Consider the following 18,944-nt stretch of genomic DNA (forward strand, 5'->3'; position numbering starts at 1 on the left):
GATAGAGAAGCGGGGGGGGGGGGGGGGGGGGGAGGCCCGGGGAGGGCTCAGCTCCCAGGCAGGCGCTCGGACCGGGGCACCCCGGCCGGGCCCCCGGGCCCCCGGCCCCGCCCCCGAGCCCTGCCTCGCCGCCGGCCTGCAGCCAGCCCCCCCGCCCGGCCCCTCGCGCTCCCTGTCACCCCCTCCCCGGCCCCTCTCCTCCCGTCGCCGCGCTTCCTCCCCTCTCCCCCCGGCCCTGCCGGCACGCTCCCGCCGCGCTGCGGCAGGCGCAGCCGATAAGCGGGACGCGCCGTCCCGGCAAACCGTCCTCGCAGCGCCAGCCAGGCCCGGCCCCGCAACTCCTCCTCTTCCCAGGCTCTTAGCGGAGAGGGGAGGGGAGAGCGGGCCGGCGCGGGCCTCCTCGGCCGGGCCTCAAGCCGCCGGCCCAGCGCTCCCCGGGGGCCGAGCCCGCCCGTCCCTCAGCGCGGCGGCGGGAAGGAAGGGGGGGGGGGCGCCCGCCGCCGCCTCCCGGCTCCGTCCTCCCGTTGCCACAGGGAGGGCGGCTGCTGCCCTCCCTCCAGCCCTGCCCCTCCCTCTGCTCCCCGGGCCCGCGGCGGGTATTTACCTGCCGTGGCGGCGCAGAGCGGGGCCCTGGGGCCTCTGGCAGCCGGAGGAGGCGGCGGACTCCGTCCCGCTGCTGCCGTCCCCGAGTGAGGCGGGCGGGACGGAGCCGGGACCTGCCCTGGGAGGCGTTACGTAAACCGGCGGCGGCGGCAGCGGCGGCGGCTCCCAGCGCCACGGGGAGGGAGGGGGGCCGGCCGCTCCGTCACCCGGCAACAGGACTCAGCGCCCCGGCGGACCGCGCCGCAGGCTCCTCCCCGTATCCTTCCGCCCAGAGGGCGGCCCGGATCCCGCCGCCCAGGCGCGCGGGTCGGGCTGTGGGGCCGCGCCGGGTGCCTGCGCGCGCGCAGCGGGGCGGCGAGGGGCGCGCCGAGCTCTCCGGCGCGGCGGCGGGCGCGCAGCGGGGGGGCCGGGCCCCGCCGTCCCCGTACCATAGTGCCCGGGCGCCAGCGAGCCGGCTCCATGGCGGGCCGCCGCGCAGGAAGGGCGGGAGGGGGAGGAGGGGAAGTATCGCTTTGCCCTGGTTGTACAGCCCCGGCCCCGCCTGCCGGGAGAGCGCCGCGCTGGCCGCAGGGCGCCTGAGGAGAAAAGGGGCGGGCGAGACGTTTGAAAGTCACCGGCCGGCCGGCGGGGAGAGCGGCTCCGAGGGCCGCCTCAGCGGCGGGCGGGGGCAGCTGCGCTGTCCTTCGTGCCTCGGGGTGGCCGTCACCCGGGCGGGGAGGCGGGCGGCGGCCCCTCGCCTCGCCTCGCCTCGCCTCGCCTCCCTCAGCGAGCTGCCGGCGGCAGCCGCCCTTGCCCCCTCGGGAGGGCTGGCTGCGTGGTAACGACGGAGGGGAAAACACTCAGGGCCGGGGCGGGAATGCGAAGGAGGAAATGGGGGATAATGATGGAGTGTGGCGGTGTTTGTAATGTGAGGTCCTTTTGAAATCCTTAACGACTCTGAGGGCAAGGTTAGAAAACAAAGTTTATTTTGCTGCTAAATGAAGGACCGTCTGGAAAGAAAGTCGTCTTTTAGAAGACTGATGCCACTGGTTTTAGTAGGTGAGCTCCTCAGGAGCCGGGAAAATTTTATTCCAATTGATTAAATGCCAGCTTAATGAGAACTGTTTACACAACCGTAGCGTAATGAAAGAGCAACATTTTTAGCATAGTAGATGACTGAAAATGGGCCACTGTAAGACTGAAAATATGACAAGACACACCAAAGTACTAATTAAGCTGCTTAATTGGGAAAATAATAATGCCTTTTTCAGGTGTACACTAGCACCTCGCATTTCTCAAATACATGAACACATACGGGTCTACGGAAAGTCAATATTATATAAGATGTCAAAGTAAGTCTGCTGTCTGTGCATAATCCTAAGGGTTTTCTTCCTTTTATTCACAGCTAAATGTGTGGCTCCTAGAGTTCCAAAATGTGGTATGTCATCTACATTGGCTAACACTGTTTCTTTTGTGCAAAAAACATCTTCAGTCACTGGAACCAAGCTCATCTTTGAAAAGATGATCCCCCCCACCCCGGATGTAGTCCCATTCAGGCCTTTTGACGAGCTAAGCCTGTACATAAAAATATGTCTCATAAGAAACATGAACACAAGCCAAGATAGTAACCACTGCCTCCAAGCCTACATAGTCATTTCCTGGTGCAGGAGCAGCATTACTCTTATTTTTGTTTTAGCTAGGCTTCACCTTTTTTAAACCTCCTTAGCACCAAATTTAGTCATAAATTTGATTTAGGCTAGCCAAAAAGCCTAAGTTTTTAAAGTTAAATATGCAGGATTGTGTAGCTACATGTGCTACTGACGTTCTCTTAAACGCTGCCGAGGCAATAATTGATGTCATATGAACGTGGAGTTAATCAGTTCAGCTTCCTCCAAACCCTGAAAGAGTGTCATGATAGGAAAGCTCTGAGGAGAAAGTAGTGCTTTAAACCCTGTGATAGGAGGGCAGCGTTGTTCTCTGGGCTACTTAATTACTGTTTAAATTATTTTCTTGTTATGAAAAGCTGAAACTGAAAAGCTTTGGGGGAAAAATCCTGCTGACTGTTTTCTGCTGAGTCATTCCACTGGTTTATCAGAAGCATTTCACCAACACTGTAATATGACTCGTGCCAATCGCAATCAAATCTCCTTTTGTTCATGAGCTCAGAATCTGAATTCCCCTTTTCAAGGCAGAAATAAAATATAGTAAAATGTGAGACACCTGGGATTTGTCTGTAATAACAATTGGCACCAATTTAAATCAATCTCCATTCAGTCTTTGAATGTATTCTCAATGTATTAGTATGTATATCACTAATACGAATCCACTTACCTTATTTCACCCTTTCTATAATTTTTTTCTCTCTGAAAGCTCCGTAGAAGGGACAGATGCTCAGAACATCGGTGTTCTCCGAATGGAGCAAGTCAGAGCATGCAAGCCAGTGACAGATTATTCGGAATATTCAGGTAGTTGCTGTGTGACATTTCAAATTGACAGTTCTGGTTTTGTGGTCAGATCTCAGGAATCCCAACAGTGGAATTTTTTGTTTGCTTGTTGGTTTTTGTTGGGTTTTATTTTCCTAACAGCCAACCCAATGCTGCTCTCCGTTTGGCACGCATTTCAGAAACAGCTGGTACATGACCATATGCCGTGCTGGGACTGCTGTGAGCTTATTTCCCACTTGTCCTCCTGGTCAATCAGAGCTGTTCCGTGTGCTGAAGGACAGCTGGTCCCTTGGCATGCGAAGCAGCTAATGAACTTTTCCTCCAAAAAGCCGTAGGGATAGAGCATGCTAACTCCGATCAGAGGCTGCTCCTTTCTGAACTGCTATCAAAGATGGACGTTCTCTGTGGGAACTCTGTTTGTTGCCCCTGTGTGACAACCTGCACACAGCCAGAACAACTAAGTGGGTGTGCACTGTAGGTGACAGCCCTTGTTCGGAAAATCAAGGCTAAATGATCTGTGTTGAAAAGAATGCTGAACCACATCCGAGTGACTGATGTATTTGTGCTTTTAGCTGTCAGCCTCACCAAGTACCACTGTTTCCCTTTTTCATTTTGACCCCTGCTGGAAAGGGTCTCCAATAAATTTCTAAAAAATGTATCAATTTCACCATGTAATATTTTTTCCTATTAAGGAACATATTGAAGGAGGAATTGCACAGCAGCTCAGTATTACATAGCCACGGCTTGTAAGCATTTTACTGTCAGCCATCCATCTTACTTCCTTAAAATTGATCAGTTTATAATATTCCCTAAAATTTCCTGCTAGGTGCAATAAAAAAACCCTGATTTTCCCTGAGCAGGGGTTCCGTATCAGTTAACTTTGAAAGTCATGATAACCAATCATTAGATAGTCCTCTGTTGTTCACACTTCATAAACTGTTCATATGAAATGCTTGATAGAAGCAATCTGCCCATTCAGCGTTTTAGAAATGGAGACAGAGCAACATTCATGAGGGAATAAATGTAGTTTAAGAATAAAAAAGATCATCTAAGTGTGCAGAATCTAAATATATACATAAATTCAAGATATTTTTAAAATCCAGAAAATGGATGGACCTTAATGCAAGGTGAAACAAGGAACATCCAACAGATACATGATTTTATTGGGTATCTTGATGCACAGCTTCAGAAGTATATAATTATCTCTTTGAAACTACTTTGCTTAATTGCGTGAAGGCTTGCATAACTTCTTTACTACTTTTCAAGGTCCATTTCAGGTTTTAAGCAAAGACTCACGCAAAACGTTCACACCTCACAGAAGTAATAACTAGGTTCAAATGACACATTCAAAAGGCATTCCTCAGCACTGGATCAGGTTTCAGATTCCTTTTTACTGATCCCTCTTTCCTAATAATATCCTTGCACAGTGAAAAAGCAAGCTATAGATACCCACAGCATCAGAGGGACACTTTGTTGTCAGCATCAAGGACCTCATCCACTGCAGTGAATGGAAAGTAACATTAAATTTTAGTAGGATCTGCATTAGGCCACAGTTTGACGTTTTTCCTTTCAGACTTCTCTCTAACAGGTTTCAATATCTTTAATAGGAACGTGCTAGCATGGTGAGTTTGGAAGATCTGAGTCACATGAAAAATCAATTACATAATTCAAAGTAAAATTATTTTCTGTTTAATACAACTATATCACTATAACCTCCAAATGTATCTTTGCTTTCTTTGAACACAAACTGCACATAGGAAACTGTCACGGAACTTGCAGGTCAGGCAGTCCTGTTCTGTAACAAGAATGTCTGGGCTTGGTGTTGGTATTTCTTTGGGACTCTACATTTTTTTTGAAGTTATTCTGCTTCAGTGTACTCTTGCCCTTTTTCATCCTGCAGCACTAACAATTGAGAAACCCTAATAATACCTTGAGAAACCTTTGGGAAGTTCAAAATAATACACGAACAGGACTCTGTCTCAACATGCTGCTCTGTGCGTAAAACAGACCACCTGAAGTCTGCTGTAACAACTACTCAGAGAAGATGTGAAAGAAGCGTGATAATTGCTTACACCACTTTGGACAAACAGCCAAGCAGTACAAAAGATAAAGAAAATGAAAGCTTTATACTACATAATGAATGCAAAAGTCCAAGTACCTAGATACAGCATTTGAAACAATAAACCAAGGAACAGCTTTCACTAGTGGTGTAATGAAAAGACTACAAAAAGTACAGTGTTATAAAAATGAACTCATTTCCACCAGTGATGAAATACAAAGCAAGTACTACATGCGATTGCATTTTAAGGACAGTTAGTCACCGTAAAATATACTGATGTCTCAAAATCTGATCTTTTTTTTGGTAATGCATATGTAGAAGAATTTGATGTCATAATGAGGTACTAATTTAATTGCATTATATTTGTTGCTACATCAGCTATTGTCAAGCCATTAAGTTAATTACATGTTAAGTTTTAAACTAAATGAAACACATTATGACATCTGTTTTTTCCTATTTACTACAGCATTCCAGAATTACCATGTTGGAAATGTCTGAGGTTTTGGCAGCTTGCTGTCTTACAAATAGTTCATGAATACAATTAACCATCCTTGAGTAGCCTGCAGCATCAGCATCCAATCCTTGCCTTACTCGTCAGAAATACAATTATTGTTCCACACTAATTCCACCAAACATTTTTTTCAGATATTGGCCATATTCTCAGTCAGTGAAAATGCTGAAAACACAGTGGATCGCATTATACTAGCTGACAATCCGGCCACAGATTTTGGAATGAATATACTAAAAGAGTCATTCCGTCTTTATTAATGATCCATATGAAATGAAAAGTGAAAGAAACATGAAAATGTATCGAGTTCTTAAAGTAATTACATCAAAGGTGGTATTCTTTTCATCCAATGCATTTTCTTAACATGGTATTCTGTTGCAGACCTTAGTAAAAGAAGAGATCATTTGTGTGTTAATGGCTTATTGTCCTGGCACTTTGACATTATGTTTTGACTGATCAAAAAAGCTTTCTTATCTGATCCCATGGTAAAAACTGCAAAGCAAAGACAGTGCATGTTTTCAGATGCCTAAAAAAAAAAGAAATATATATTTTGAAAACTGTGGCATGTAAGTGAATCTGTATGCATGACTGATAGGCTATAATAAACTTAGGTTTATTCTGTGTATTTTTTTTTAGTGTGTGAACTTAACTGATTTATCTGTGTGGGAGCAGAAGGGAGAATGGCCATTGCTGCTTTCTGACAGAACTGACAATCTAGGAAGTGCTGCCATTAAAAAGAAGTAATTCCATAGATATTGAAGAACCAGTAAGAGTAGCTGATTAATACCAGCAGCAATTACAAAGAGTTCATATAGAATAGGTGTGTCTTTTGAGTTTGATACTCTCTTCCATGGATAATAGGTGACCTGAATAGCTCTCGGATTTTAGGCACCATGCAGACTGGAGCTATTACAAAATTGGTAGGAAGACCAATAAGCAGAGATAGGCTCTTGTAAGTGAAATGTGTTATTTGCTCTCTCATCTTCAAGACATGCACATTTGGAAAAGTAAAGGCGGCAGCTTCCCTGCTGACAGTCACCCAACTTTTGAATGAGGGGCTAAATTCCCATAGTTTGGATTCAGCTCCTTAAGATATTTGATACATTTTCTGTGCATTTGTGCAATATTTCTTCTGTGAATGAGATTAACCATATATATGATACTAGTCTTCATGTTCCTCTTTTCATAGATTTACCACTGTCTGGTAATGTATCGTGCAGTGAAAGTGAGGCATTCAGCTGCAGTTTCTTTTCAGCAAACTCATTAACTGACTTTTCTAGATAGTCACGACTTGTCATTGTTTGTGACAAGGGAGTTTTGAAAACTGTTGCACGAGCTAGTGGTAGAAAGTACTTCCAAAGTACATTAAAAGTACTGCCCCATTTGTTTTACAAAGAAAACTTTAGCAATAACTCAGTTGAGATTTAATAACTGCCTGATTTCGTTGCTGTTAGTGGTCTCATCCAAAGTCAATGACAAGAGCTTTCATTTTTCTGTGATTGGTCTCAAATTTTGAGCGTGTGATTGTTTGTGCCAACTATTCTGCTTTCTATAGTTACATGAGATGAAAACAAACTGCCATGATTTGTTAATTTTTTTTTAACCGTAGATGCAGAGAACACTTTAACTGCACACCTGTTTCTGGCTCACCATCCCATTTCAGGGGTTCACCTGTGGCATGTCTCATCGGGGGCAGCCAGGTTTTCAGTTCATGCAGTGGCAGGTTGAGTCAGCATACTTCTTTGCTTGTGATGTTGATTTGGGGGGGATTTTCTTTTAATTCTGTAATGATGAGGTTCTCCAGTGCACTTCTTTTATTTTCCATCGTGGTAGGTTTTGTAATGTCAGCTGATATTATATTCCTTTGGCACACCTATCATTTGCATGCACATAAGGCACTGAAAGTGCTCATTATTTTCAGCTAACAAGTAATCTTGTTCCCACTTAATTTGAAATACATTGTTCTCCGTATCCTAATTTTGGCTTTTACAGTTACTTGCCTCATTGCATTTGGATTACACTGCACCATGTTTTAATACATCGTATTTAAAACCCGCAAGATAAAACATCACAATAAATAGATACATAGATATAATTGCAATGGAAACATTATGGCAGCTAGGGAAGTTGACATGATTTATCACCTGTCAAGAGTACATCATCATAGGCATAGTGGAGAGTATGGTGCTGCTCCATTGAGTAGAAGCTCAGTCTTTCCACTGGTCTCACCTGGCTCTCAGCCTTCCCAGGGTTCAACAGAGAGGTTGTACCCACGTGTTTCTGCCCTCACACACAATAGCGGCAGAACTCTCTACAGACAGGCTCTTGTGGTAATATTATTGCAGCAGCAAGCCATCCTCAGAAGGAGCTGAGAAGGTTTATCAGAGGTTCATGCACCTGCATTTTCCAATTTTTAACCCTGGAACGGCTGCTGGACAAATATGCCAGTCTTTGCTTGCCAAGCGATGGCAAACCACTCCTTCATGTGGAAGCAGCGACTTCTGCTGAGATTCATCTACCTCTTGAATTAGTCATTTCCTTTCATCTCTGCTCCAAAATTGTACAAGATTGTAATGATGGTACGAGAAGAATTGTCCTGTGGGCTGTATTTGGCTTGCACAACACCCACAGTAGTGTATCATATTTGCAGACAATATCAGTTACTGTTTGCAGTGGCTAAATGTCTTGGTAAGAGATTAACGTAATGCCAATGAAAGAAACAAGCTTCATCATTTAAGTTATCTCTTTGGGGAAGTTTTACCACATACAACTATGAATACTCCTTTCGTCTTGCATAAGGGTTGTTTCTTTCACTTTCGATCCCTTTTCCGTTTGACATCAGATAGTCAAAAAAGCCATTTGTACACTACAAATAAGGGAGTCCACAGCAGAATATTTATATTTATATTGTATTGGAAAACCTGCTTCTGAAGATAAAGCATTAGGTAAAAAATATGGGGTACCTTTCGTTTTCCAGAAGGGAACATACAGTGTAAGCCCCGATGCCTGGAAGCGCTCTGGGGAAGGACTGTATGAGCCCTGCCACACTTCAACAGAGTATAGCATATATATAAGGTTCTAATAATTTCCCACCTTCAGCGTGCTGACATTTCAGTTGTGGACTTCTAGAAAGCACAGAATAACAATGATGCGGCCGATTTTTCAGTTTAGCAAAATGTCAGAGAAGACACTATACAGAGATGAATCTATGTTTGCCTTGTTAATATACACAAATCCCTTATTCCCCTGGGAAAAAGAAAATACTGGTGTTGCAAAGTTTGTTTCACAGGTCCATGAAAGTAAAAGCTGCAATCCATAAATGTACATGTATATGCTAATATATATTCATGTCTTAAATTATACTGGTTTTTCAGATAGGAGTGCTGAATGGTACGTCTCTGCATTTCTCAGTGTAAGCGTACATCATTTCCATGTGTGTCTCAAGAGATTGACTGAATTCTTGAAGGTGAATGATAAGTGAGTGTGAGTTGTGGAGCACTGAGATAATGCCAAGAGTCACCTGCAGGGTATGGAAAGGGTGGAGCTACTAAGCTTGCTACATCAGACCTCACAAAAGTTGAATATTTAAGTTGTCTCAGTGTTGTTTAATAAATTTTTCAGCATCTCATGATCACTTAGATCTCTTTTGGTGGATTGCCTGGAGACTGTGTCCCAGTCACAGGGATGGTAAATATTATGATAAATATCGCTTCAGGAATGCATGTTGTTAGGCTGCTCTTTTAAACACTGAAGTGTAGGGTAAGCCTTAAATGTGTGCTGATATTTTCTTGATTTCACTAGGATTTAATCACAGGTTAAAGTGGTTTCCTAAATTAGGCCCAGAAAGATTTACAACTAATTGAACAGGATGAACCCAGCCTGTTAAGATCCTAGTCTGTTCTTGTCATCCATATATACATGTTTATAATATCATTTTCATATAAGTCTGGGCAAAGTTAGAGCTTTTTAAAAAGCGTTCGTAATTTGCGTAGGGTTTTCAGATAACAGCACGGGACAAGACTAAGGGACGCAGGCAGGAAATTTGTAAGAGAGGGGAGTACATCACAGCCTGCCTCTGAACTTCCTTGAACTGAGAAGTCATTGAATTTGGAGAATTAATTCAAACCCATCTCTACAGCAAACATAATTTGGAATGGCCAGAAGATGCTGGGATGATATCCAAAAGACAATTAATAAAACAAAAGCTATTCATATATTTCGTGACATGGATCTTGGCAAACAGCTCAGTAAAATTGACATTGATAAAGCCTGTGGGGCCTGGGTCACCGGCATTCAAGACTATCCCTTTAAATATTGGCAAGATTTACCAGGACTTGCAGAACGAACCATTTTCATACCTAGGAAGTTTCTATATTATAGAAAATAATGTATTATTATCATTCAAAGATTCAGTGCCATATAAAGATAATTTCTTATATATACCAAGAATACAGGAAATACAAAAAAAGTAAAGGAGTAGTCCCGTATGAAATAGATTAAATAATTTAACAAGTAATATTATTGAAATGTATGCTTTAGATTATTTTCTGTGCTATATCAACAAAAATAGCATAATATAAACATTTCAAATATAAAACATGTCATTAATATGCATAAATTTAGCTAGCATATACAAAACAGAGACAACTGTAAAACAGAAATAGAGACCATTTGAATTAAGCAAGAGTAGTTATTCTCCCACATCTCGTATACAAACAGCTGGGACTAACTTCTGTTTCCTTTATTCCAGTTTAACTCTACTTACATTTGATCCTTTACAGAACTGAAGCAGTAAAACTGAGACCAAATATGATCTTGCAGTGACAGAACACAGTGCCTGGAACTTATGTATGGGAATATCTGACAATATTGGTTCTGATCCCGAAAATATTTTCACATGTGAATAGTTTTATTTCTGTATACGAGACCCTGCATAAAAGAAACGCCACATGTCAAGTAATTATGCAAATCAAAACTTTTATTCTTGGTTTTTTTTCAGTTTAATTGTAGTAAATTTACTAGTAAGGGACAGCAAGGAATAATGGGCTCCAAATTCCGGCTTGGTTTATTAGATCCCATGCCTGTGTACTATTTTCTTGTTTCCTAACTTTCAGTATATCCTTCTCAGCAGCCATCCAGTGCATGATGCATTCAGTTCACTACTTCATGTGATATATCTGGTTATAGTGTCAGAAACAAGGTTACTCAGTGATGCAGCCTAATGGAATTACTGGTAGCAATTGGTAATGGAATTGCTTGTAGCAATTTCTCTATAAATACATAATGAGGGGAATCTTCAAAAAGAGGTAACGTGGCTGAGCAGATCGATTGTGTCCATTTGGATATTCGAGATACTAAATAGGAACAAAAGGTATTGAAGTATTCCGTATGAAAATTTGCATTTTCTGTAACATAGATTTTTAAGAAATTAATACCTCAAACTGAAAAATCGCATTCAAGAATTCGGAGCTTTGAACTTCATTTGAAATCTGAATTCAGATTTGGATCCAAAATTAGTAAATGATCTAATAAGCAATCAAAGGTGAAATTTCTGCCTTTAATTGTGGCTATTGCACAAGAAAAGAAAAAGGTAGAGAAGCTAATAACAATTCCAACTAATATATAGCACTTGTTTGTCATCGTTATTTCTCAAAGTGCTTTGCAAATTGACCTTCTCTCATTTTGTAAAGGAAGAAACTGCGACACAGAGAAGGTGATTTACCAGAGGTGTTACAGCAGGCCAGAGACCGGGTCCCAAGCAGAAGCCCAGTCTCTGCCGCCTGGTCCTGCCATCTGTCCACCAGCGCCGTGGTGCCGTCAGTGATCACTGGAAAACAAAAATCTTCTGCAGAGAGTGTTAACCAGCTTCCACCATAATGCAGTGAGTTTCTTATTCACATGCATGCATATTCCCTTACTTTCTCCGACTGGAAGAACAAGGAAAAAAATCCCTTCAATTTTCAAGATGAGAAACTGGAACATTATAGTAAAATTAATGCTGGCAGAAACATTTATCCTTCTGTGACCTTTTACTGTTTCCTTAAATGAGCAGCTTCTCTCCTTCCGGCTGCAGTGATTCCCTCTTCGTTCCTATTCAAAGAATCAGTTCAGACTGATTCAAGTACTTTTACAGGCAGCCGCCAAAAGAATACATTGCATTTCACTGAGCTGCAAATGCTGGTTAGGTCACAAGATGCTCAGGCACAAAAGGCTCTATCCTAAACACTGGCCATTTTCACTTCTCTCTTCTCCTCCTCCTCGCATGCAAGCGGGGGTAAGATTCACTGATTCACATTTATTACTGAAATAGAGAGTCTGCTCTCTTCATACATCATGTGCCAATTTAACTATGTTATCTGAGCTGTGAGAATTTTTACAACCCATTTAATTGTACTATTTAAATTGATGCATGCTTGTACTGGTATGGAGGTGTTTTACACTGCCACAGGTTTTCCTTCTGCTAAGGAAAAATAAGCTGTTCTGATACAACTCCTCCTAAATGGGAGATGTACAGCTTTAACTGCAGTAATACAGTTAGGTCAGCACAACTTTCTGTTGTAAACAAGGCCTATATTGCGGGGCTAAGGCTAGATTACTCAGTTTTTCAAAAGGTTTGCCTACAGAATATGCACAACCAGTGTAACTAGTTGTGTTCTAATAAATACTAATAATATGTGTCTGATTACAACAGTTCATCTCGGCATTTCCTGCGTGCCTCTCACGGAATGACTAAGCGCTTCTCGTCTCACCACCGAGCCAATTACTGACTACAGGCTGTTATTAGGGGCAGTCCTATATAATTTTCACAATTACAATATATGTAATTTCATAGTTGTGGACTGCCGATGAGTGAGCACTGTCCATCTAGAAGAAAAATATTGCCTGCAATTGCTTTCAAGGGCTGAGGGAGGCAAATGTTTACTCACAGGCACAGCTTTTCTGACCGTGAATAGTCCCCCTGATTTCAAAGGGATTAAGCCTGGTAGTAAGTATTTGCAGAATCAATGCCTTAACCAGCATACTTAGATGTTTAATTTTGCTCTCTCCAAACGTATTTGCAGGATGCTTGAGTAGTCTCATGATTCTACACATGCGGGTTAGCTCCTCTTTTGGAATTGCATTTCAATTTTAAAAAAGCTCAGGCAAGCAAAACCCACTTTTACACTTACGCCAAGGTGTATTTTACGATGGATGTAGTGGTCAGAATGTCACACAGACAAATACTTCAGTAGAAATGTGCAAATAATCAAATGACAAAGTTCCAAAATCTCATTAAATAGTGGGATCTAGAAACTGTGGGTTAGATTTATTGCTAGAATTAACAGACGCCGTTCACTGATGTCAAAGGCTAAGATAAAACGGAAGAAAATCGAGTAGAAAACAGGGCTTTTATGGAAAGAAAATTGACATCAGTATCTTTTTTGCCTTCTTTTCCCTCTTCTTCTCATGCAGGCAGCTCCTGCTCTCTGGTTTTACCCTGTGGTCTTGCTGTCATCTTTTCCTGTCTACACCCTTTTCATACTTCTGTGCAGCACTAGATCCAAGAAATCAGTTTTGCCTGCTACTACCAAATCTGTGGTGTTTTTTGAGTGCTCCTCTCTGCCAAAAATCAATTACAAAACTTTGGCTCTTCTTGTTTCCCTTTAATGCTTAATTCTTTATAGATCACTAAGGAGTTTAGCTATGGAGGTGCTCACTTTCTCACTTGTAAGAGGAAATGCCTTTGAATGTGTCTTGAGCCCTTTCCAAGCAGCTCCGGGAAGATAAATAGCATGTCTGTGCTGTCCACATTGATCTGCTGCAAGTTTTGCACCTACTTCTTATCTTCCCTCGTCCACAAAGCCTGCCTGTCGCTATGCACTTGCAAATTCAGTCTAGCCCCTGACAGCTGGCTCTGCAGATGAGAAATTCAGATGTAGGTGATAGCTGGGTCCATACCTGAGCTCCACCTCTTTGTAAGCATGGGTGATGCCCCTGCACTCCAAAAAGATCTTGAGACCTCCACGCTGAAGATGTACTTGGTGTACAGCATCTGAATTGTGAACGCAGTTTTCTGTTTTGGCAGCGTGATTAAAAACAGAGTCACTTCGTAGAGAACTGGTTTTCTAGAAAATGTGGCAAAGAAGGTAAAGTTATCCTATTGCACTTGTATATTGCATGAACTTAATTGTGTCTTTGTTCTATGAACTGTAATGATTAAAATCTAATCCACAGTGCAATCAACACATACAATAGTGTTGCCATTGCTTTCACTAATATATGCACATAAGAGTATAGGGAGAAGATGTAAGTATATATGATGACATTAATGAAGCCTTTGATAATACTTCACTTGGTATTTTCATAATTGAGGTACATTTAGGTACTGATAAACATCATTTAATGTTAATAAATTAACATTAATAATTAAAAAGTGGGAACTGCTTACTAGCAGCAGTTCAGTAGAAAAATATTTGAAGATTATAGAAGAAAGAAAAAGCACATGTGAGTCAACAATGTCATACTGCTGCACAAAAGTAAACATCCTATGAGGATGTCTTAGGAGGAGTGTTGCACGTAAATAAAACCAAGCAATCCTTCCACACTTAGCTTTTTGAAGGTCTGAACTTAAAAATTACTCATGTTCTTTTTTGAAGATCAATGAGAGCAGGAGTCCAAGGAAAAGCAGTAAGATTGATTGATTCCCTTCCCTGACTATTCGGGATCAGAACCACTAACTGAGACACTGTAGAGAAAATTACTGTGGACATTTTTGGATCTACATTGTGTGCTTAAGTGTTGCACATTCATAAACTAATCAGGGAGTGGGATATTATTGACCTGCATGCCACTGAAAGCATTTACACTTGGTGAAAAATATAATGATCTGCAGTTAACAAAGCAGCATATGACTTGCATAAACTGAAAATTTAAGGGTCTGCATAACAAGAGCAACTTAAAAAGAGATTAGTGCGGCAATATTGTAATAGTAAGGGACCTCTCTCCTGACCAAGATTGTCAGAAGCAGCAGCATACAATAGAAGATTAGACTAGGAGCCAACAGACTGAGCTCAAATCCTTCTGTTCTTGATCTGCTGAGCAGTCGTGGGAAGGTCAGTGTATCTTTCTGTTTCCTTTCCCACTGTACTTCTCGGTTTCTCCTTTATGTGTTTTGACCTTTTTGCTTGCTACCTTTGGCTTTTATCTCTTTGGAGCCGGACCATCTTTCCCAGTGTTTCCATAAAGTTAAGTACAACGTGTCTCTGGATCTTTGTGCGGGACTTTAGATGCTCCCGCAAGAGTAATTTAGAAGGGAGGAAATTAATTTCGTTCTTAGGCAGAGAAATGATCCCAAATATACATTAACATCTGAGACTTGAATTTTAACAAATGGCTCTTTGGTCCTGTGGCGTCTACTTCAGCACGCCCTTGACTTCAGAGTAAGTATGCTGGGGACTGAAGCTATACATATGCTGCAGACAACTTTCCTGTGGCTGCAGACTGCAGAAAGCTAGACTGGCATTAACAGCTGCCTGAAGCACAGGTTACAGTAAAGTATATCATGTTCATATCATCATTACATACCTTGGATTCCACTGTAAGCCTGAAGTCTGGGGGTGAGGAGAGCTCTTCGGACCGTAAATGCATTAGCTTGGCCTGAGGAACTGTGCAGCTCTGTCCTTCAGCTAAGAGAAAAAAAAAACTTTTATTCCACAGACATATTCTTGAGACTGCTGAAGAGCAAATCAAGATGGCATTTTCTCGCTATTACAGAAAACTTGGAGACATTTCTATCTGTCACAGATATTGCTGATACTCTTAATGCTCCTATGTATCTGAGGCAAGGTTAAGTGTAAATCTTTATTCACAATCAAATTTAGATAATTCACGAGTGTGCTTACAGCTAAGCGTGCAATAAAACGTGTCATTATTGTTCATTATGCAGTTTGTAGGGTGTTGGCAATTTTCTTAAAGGGAATAGGAGAGAGACTATAGAAACAAGTAAGAGATAATTATTAGAAACCTAGGGAAAAGAGAATTGCAGCTTTTATGATGCTTGAAGATTGCGGAGAAGAAATGGACCAAAGGGATAGATAATCAAGGATGAGGGAAAAAAGAGGCATGCTGCTTTTACAAGGAGAGGACTTTGCAGGAAAAGAAATGTTTCACTTTCCTTAATACTAAATCCTTCATAAGGCCAAAATGAATGTGAGGCAAAAAATAAACCCAGAGGTAGAAATCCATCTGACGGAGAATGGATCCAAGAGAATCTTTTTTTCATCCAAATTCAATATGTAGTTGGGAGATAAAGATTTTTAAACAGAATACATATTTGAAACTAATTGTATCCACAACTACCGGGAGTAAGTTCAGCATAAACAGAAATGCTTCATTGCCTTCCCTAATAAGGAGAAAAGGGCATGACGCGATGTCTCTGATTGAAAACAAGTTCTCTTTTTTCTCTCGTTTGCTGTCAAAGTTTAACAAACTTATTTGCATTCACTTCTCCCAAGTTTTCTGATAGATTTGCCACTTGCAGCCAAACCTTTGTGCCTTGAAACGCAGCGTTGTCAGCTCATCCAAACAAGCTCTGACCTGCACCATTTACTATACAAAAATTGAGATTAAATAAACAAATTCTGAATATAGGGCATTAGGGTGTTTGTTTGTACTTGGAATTCATCATCGGTTTTGAATCTTACCAGAGAAATTGCCCTGCAAAGTGATTTCCAACCCTTGATTCAGCATGCTGCTTCTGCATCCTTCCCAATCCCTGTTAATCCTGGGCATAAAAACTACCGCGTGCTGCTGCAGAGCACTATACTGTGGGTCAAAGGGACAGCCCTTTTCACCTTTCTTTATTGCCCTCTATCAAACAAATAACTTATAGATGTTAAAAACATTTGGAATTAATAGAAGAGACCCTACTACCACGTGCAAAGTGTTTTGCAGCAAATGGCAGGGGGCTGTGCAGGTTTAACCTGTGTATTAGCTCATCGGCGTGCAGTTCCAGCAAGACTAAGGACGTGAGGCCCCTCTAGCAGGGCTTGCAAAAGCTAATCCACAAAATGTTTCTGCTAATTGCTTAATGTACTTAAACGTGTGGAAATTAGAAAGTAGCTCAACTTTTTTATCTAATTGCTAAGTTCAGCTTTGTGTACTTCAACTGAAAGTAGCAGAGGGGACCATCCGCCTGAGCGATATAGTTGTTGGACTGTTATATGAGCTGAACAGGCAAATTAAAAGCAGGTATTTATTTAGTGTATTTCTCTGATAGAGTATATTTAGTGTATTTCTTTGCTTTAATTCTCATTCTATATTTCTCTCATATATCTATATATATATATTTGTACAATGTTTTTGTAAGAGCATCTCGAGAATATTTTTATACAATTGCAGGAGCCTTCATATTCACAGATTTGAATGTTTGCAAATAGGAAATACTAATGGAGTTTATTTCTATAAATACAAGTCATTTACAGAAAGATCCGCTGTAAATGTTATCAGTTTGTACTACTGTAACTATTACCGTCAAATTAGGTATGTGCATTGCAGTAGCCCCTGAAGGCACTAGTCATAAATCAGGTCTGTGCTGCAAGAATATCAGTGGCTCTGGAAAAATGTGTTCTGCTGGGGGACGGGGGAGGACACCAGAGATAGCTGCTTGCTCTTGCTGGTTGATTAGACGTCCAGACCCCTACTAGTACAGCTGGCCTTGTCATACGCAACATGCCAAAGCCAAACATGGCTGAGCACGGAGAGCTGTTCTTAACTCGTGAAGTATGGTCCTAGTCCTGCAAGGGATCTGCGGGCACAAGCTTTCTGATCTGTACAAGAGTCTGTGAGTAACGTCTAAGCCATCTAATAGTAGACACAGAGCTGGACTAAACATTTAATGTTTTTATCTGTTGGCAAATCTCTAAAATTTGAGCAGGAATTAAGGCATTAAAAATGGAAACCCTTTTATAAGCAAAAAAGAAGGCATCGACATAGTATGCAATAGAGCTGTGAAAGTGAATGTGCCACATTGCCACCCAGAGCCCTGCCAAGGCAGCTGGCGGGGCTCAGGCTCAGCCATCAGCCCAACCACAGACGAAGCCGCACAGTGAAGCCCCGAGCACTTTCATAGTGAATTATCACTGTGTTGTGGCGTTACGACTGCAGACAAAAATAGCCACCCCACAGTACGTATAAGGTGAGTGAAGCAACGCAGTTATTGATGTGATGTTGGAAGTGCCAGCAGTGCCCGAGGTTTTTCTTTTTGTTTCTCTGTGCAGAATCTGGGTCTGAGAGATCCGGGCATTTAATTCTGAAACTCCCCCTCTGATAGTCACATACTTCCCTAAACTGGAGCTTTGCACAAATTGAAACGAGCGTCTCTGCTTCACTGATCATTCTGTGGGAAAATATGTCTGATAAAAAAGTTTACTTCCTTTTTTTTCCCCTCAATTACCTCTGTTTTTACCAGATTTTGCAAAAGCAAAACCCCAAACACTATATTCCCTGGTAAACACTCTTTTTTTCCCCACTCAGACCTTAAATTTCTACTCACAAACACTGTTTCCTGTTCAAATATTCTATGAAGAATTAAATATCTTAAAAGTTGCAACTGACCCCGCAACACCAACAGTTTTCGCAGCTGTTTTTGCAGCGCGAGCTTGCGTCCTTTCCGTGTTTACGAAAACACACTTTATCCTGTTTTATTGTGGCTAAACTCCTGCAGATTGTCTGCTTCAGAGAAATATCGCCCCGTGACCTGGCAGGAGTCCCCGCCGGCGATAACCCCGTCCCTGCCGCGGGCCCCGGCTAATCACACCTCCCCACCCTGCCTGCCTTCCCCCGCCTTCCCAAAGCCTCCTGCAAAACCCGCCCTGCGCAACCATGACATCTGTATTTGCCATTTAACGGAGTTATTCTGAACAGCAGCTCACTTTCAATATCTCCTCACAGTTTTGCTCCAGTACGAAGGTTGTTGCAGCTTTCCGTGGTTACTTCGTGTTAACTCAGAACTGTTTCTGTAAATATGTAAACCGAAAATACTCAGTAATAAACTCATGTCTATGCAAAGCTCTGACTGGATTTGCAAAAACGCGTGGAAAAAGATGAAAATTTTCAAGATTCCTTTACTGCTGCTCAAAATGAATCCTCTATACATAAAAATTACGAAAACTTAAAAAAGGCACATTAACATACATATAAAGAACAAGTGCATAACAATGATCTAAAAACTGTCTACCAAGATCTAGAATATAATTACAGGCTCAATTTTCTGAGAGATGAAAGAGGCAATTTTTCAGAAATGTGGTTCTGTCTATCCCTCCAAGATACTGAATAAAACCTTTTTGGTTTTTTTGTCCTGCTACATTGTTCC

The 18,944-nt window shown here is 42.0% G+C and overlaps 1 protein-coding gene and 2 long non-coding RNA genes across 15 annotated transcripts in view; 1 reads left to right on the plus strand and 2 right to left on the minus strand.

Annotated features, from left to right (window-relative positions):
• Nucleotides 1–819, minus strand: part of KIAA0232 (KIAA0232 ortholog) — a 72,191-nt gene extending 71,372 nt beyond the window's left edge. For 3 of the 8 annotated variants that reach the window (XM_075139164.1, XM_075139161.1, XM_075139163.1), the window contains exon 1: nt 605–819. The gene's annotated coding sequence lies outside the window, so the exon portion shown is untranslated. The remainder of the gene's footprint in view (nt 1–604) is intronic. The other 5 variants (XM_075139167.1, XM_075139166.1, XM_075139165.1 and 2 more) reach the window with 3 other exon arrangements.
• Nucleotides 778–6,212, plus strand: LOC142076947 (uncharacterized). Of its 3 annotated transcripts, none has more exons than XR_012671442.1 (5): nt 778–859; nt 1,551–1,641; nt 1,988–2,020; nt 2,953–3,047; nt 4,927–6,212. It is a non-coding gene; the product is annotated as an uncharacterized LOC142076947 (long non-coding RNA). The 3 variants fall into 3 exon arrangements; XR_012671443.1 differs by having other exon boundaries at nt 782–859; nt 1,545–1,641; XR_012671441.1 differs by lacking the exon at nt 778–859 and having other exon boundaries at nt 1,119–1,641.
• A 945-nt stretch (nt 6,213–7,157) lies between these two features.
• LOC142076946 (uncharacterized) lies at nt 7,158–18,353 on the minus strand. Of its 4 annotated transcripts, none has more exons than XR_012671440.1 (4): nt 18,188–18,353; nt 15,158–15,258; nt 11,316–13,698; nt 10,115–10,947 (listed from the first exon to the last, which is right to left on the minus strand). It is a non-coding gene; the product is annotated as an uncharacterized LOC142076946 (long non-coding RNA). The 4 variants fall into 4 exon arrangements; XR_012671438.1 differs by having other exon boundaries at nt 10,116–11,520; nt 13,532–13,698; XR_012671439.1 differs by having other exon boundaries at nt 7,158–13,698; nt 18,126–18,353.
• Nucleotides 18,354–18,944: the final 591 nt, after the last annotated feature.

This window comes from Calonectris borealis, unplaced genomic scaffold (genome assembly GCF_964195595.1).
Source record: "Calonectris borealis unplaced genomic scaffold, bCalBor7.hap1.2 HAP1_SCAFFOLD_123, whole genome shotgun sequence".
Lineage (NCBI taxonomy): Eukaryota > Metazoa > Chordata > Aves > Procellariiformes > Procellariidae > Calonectris > Calonectris borealis.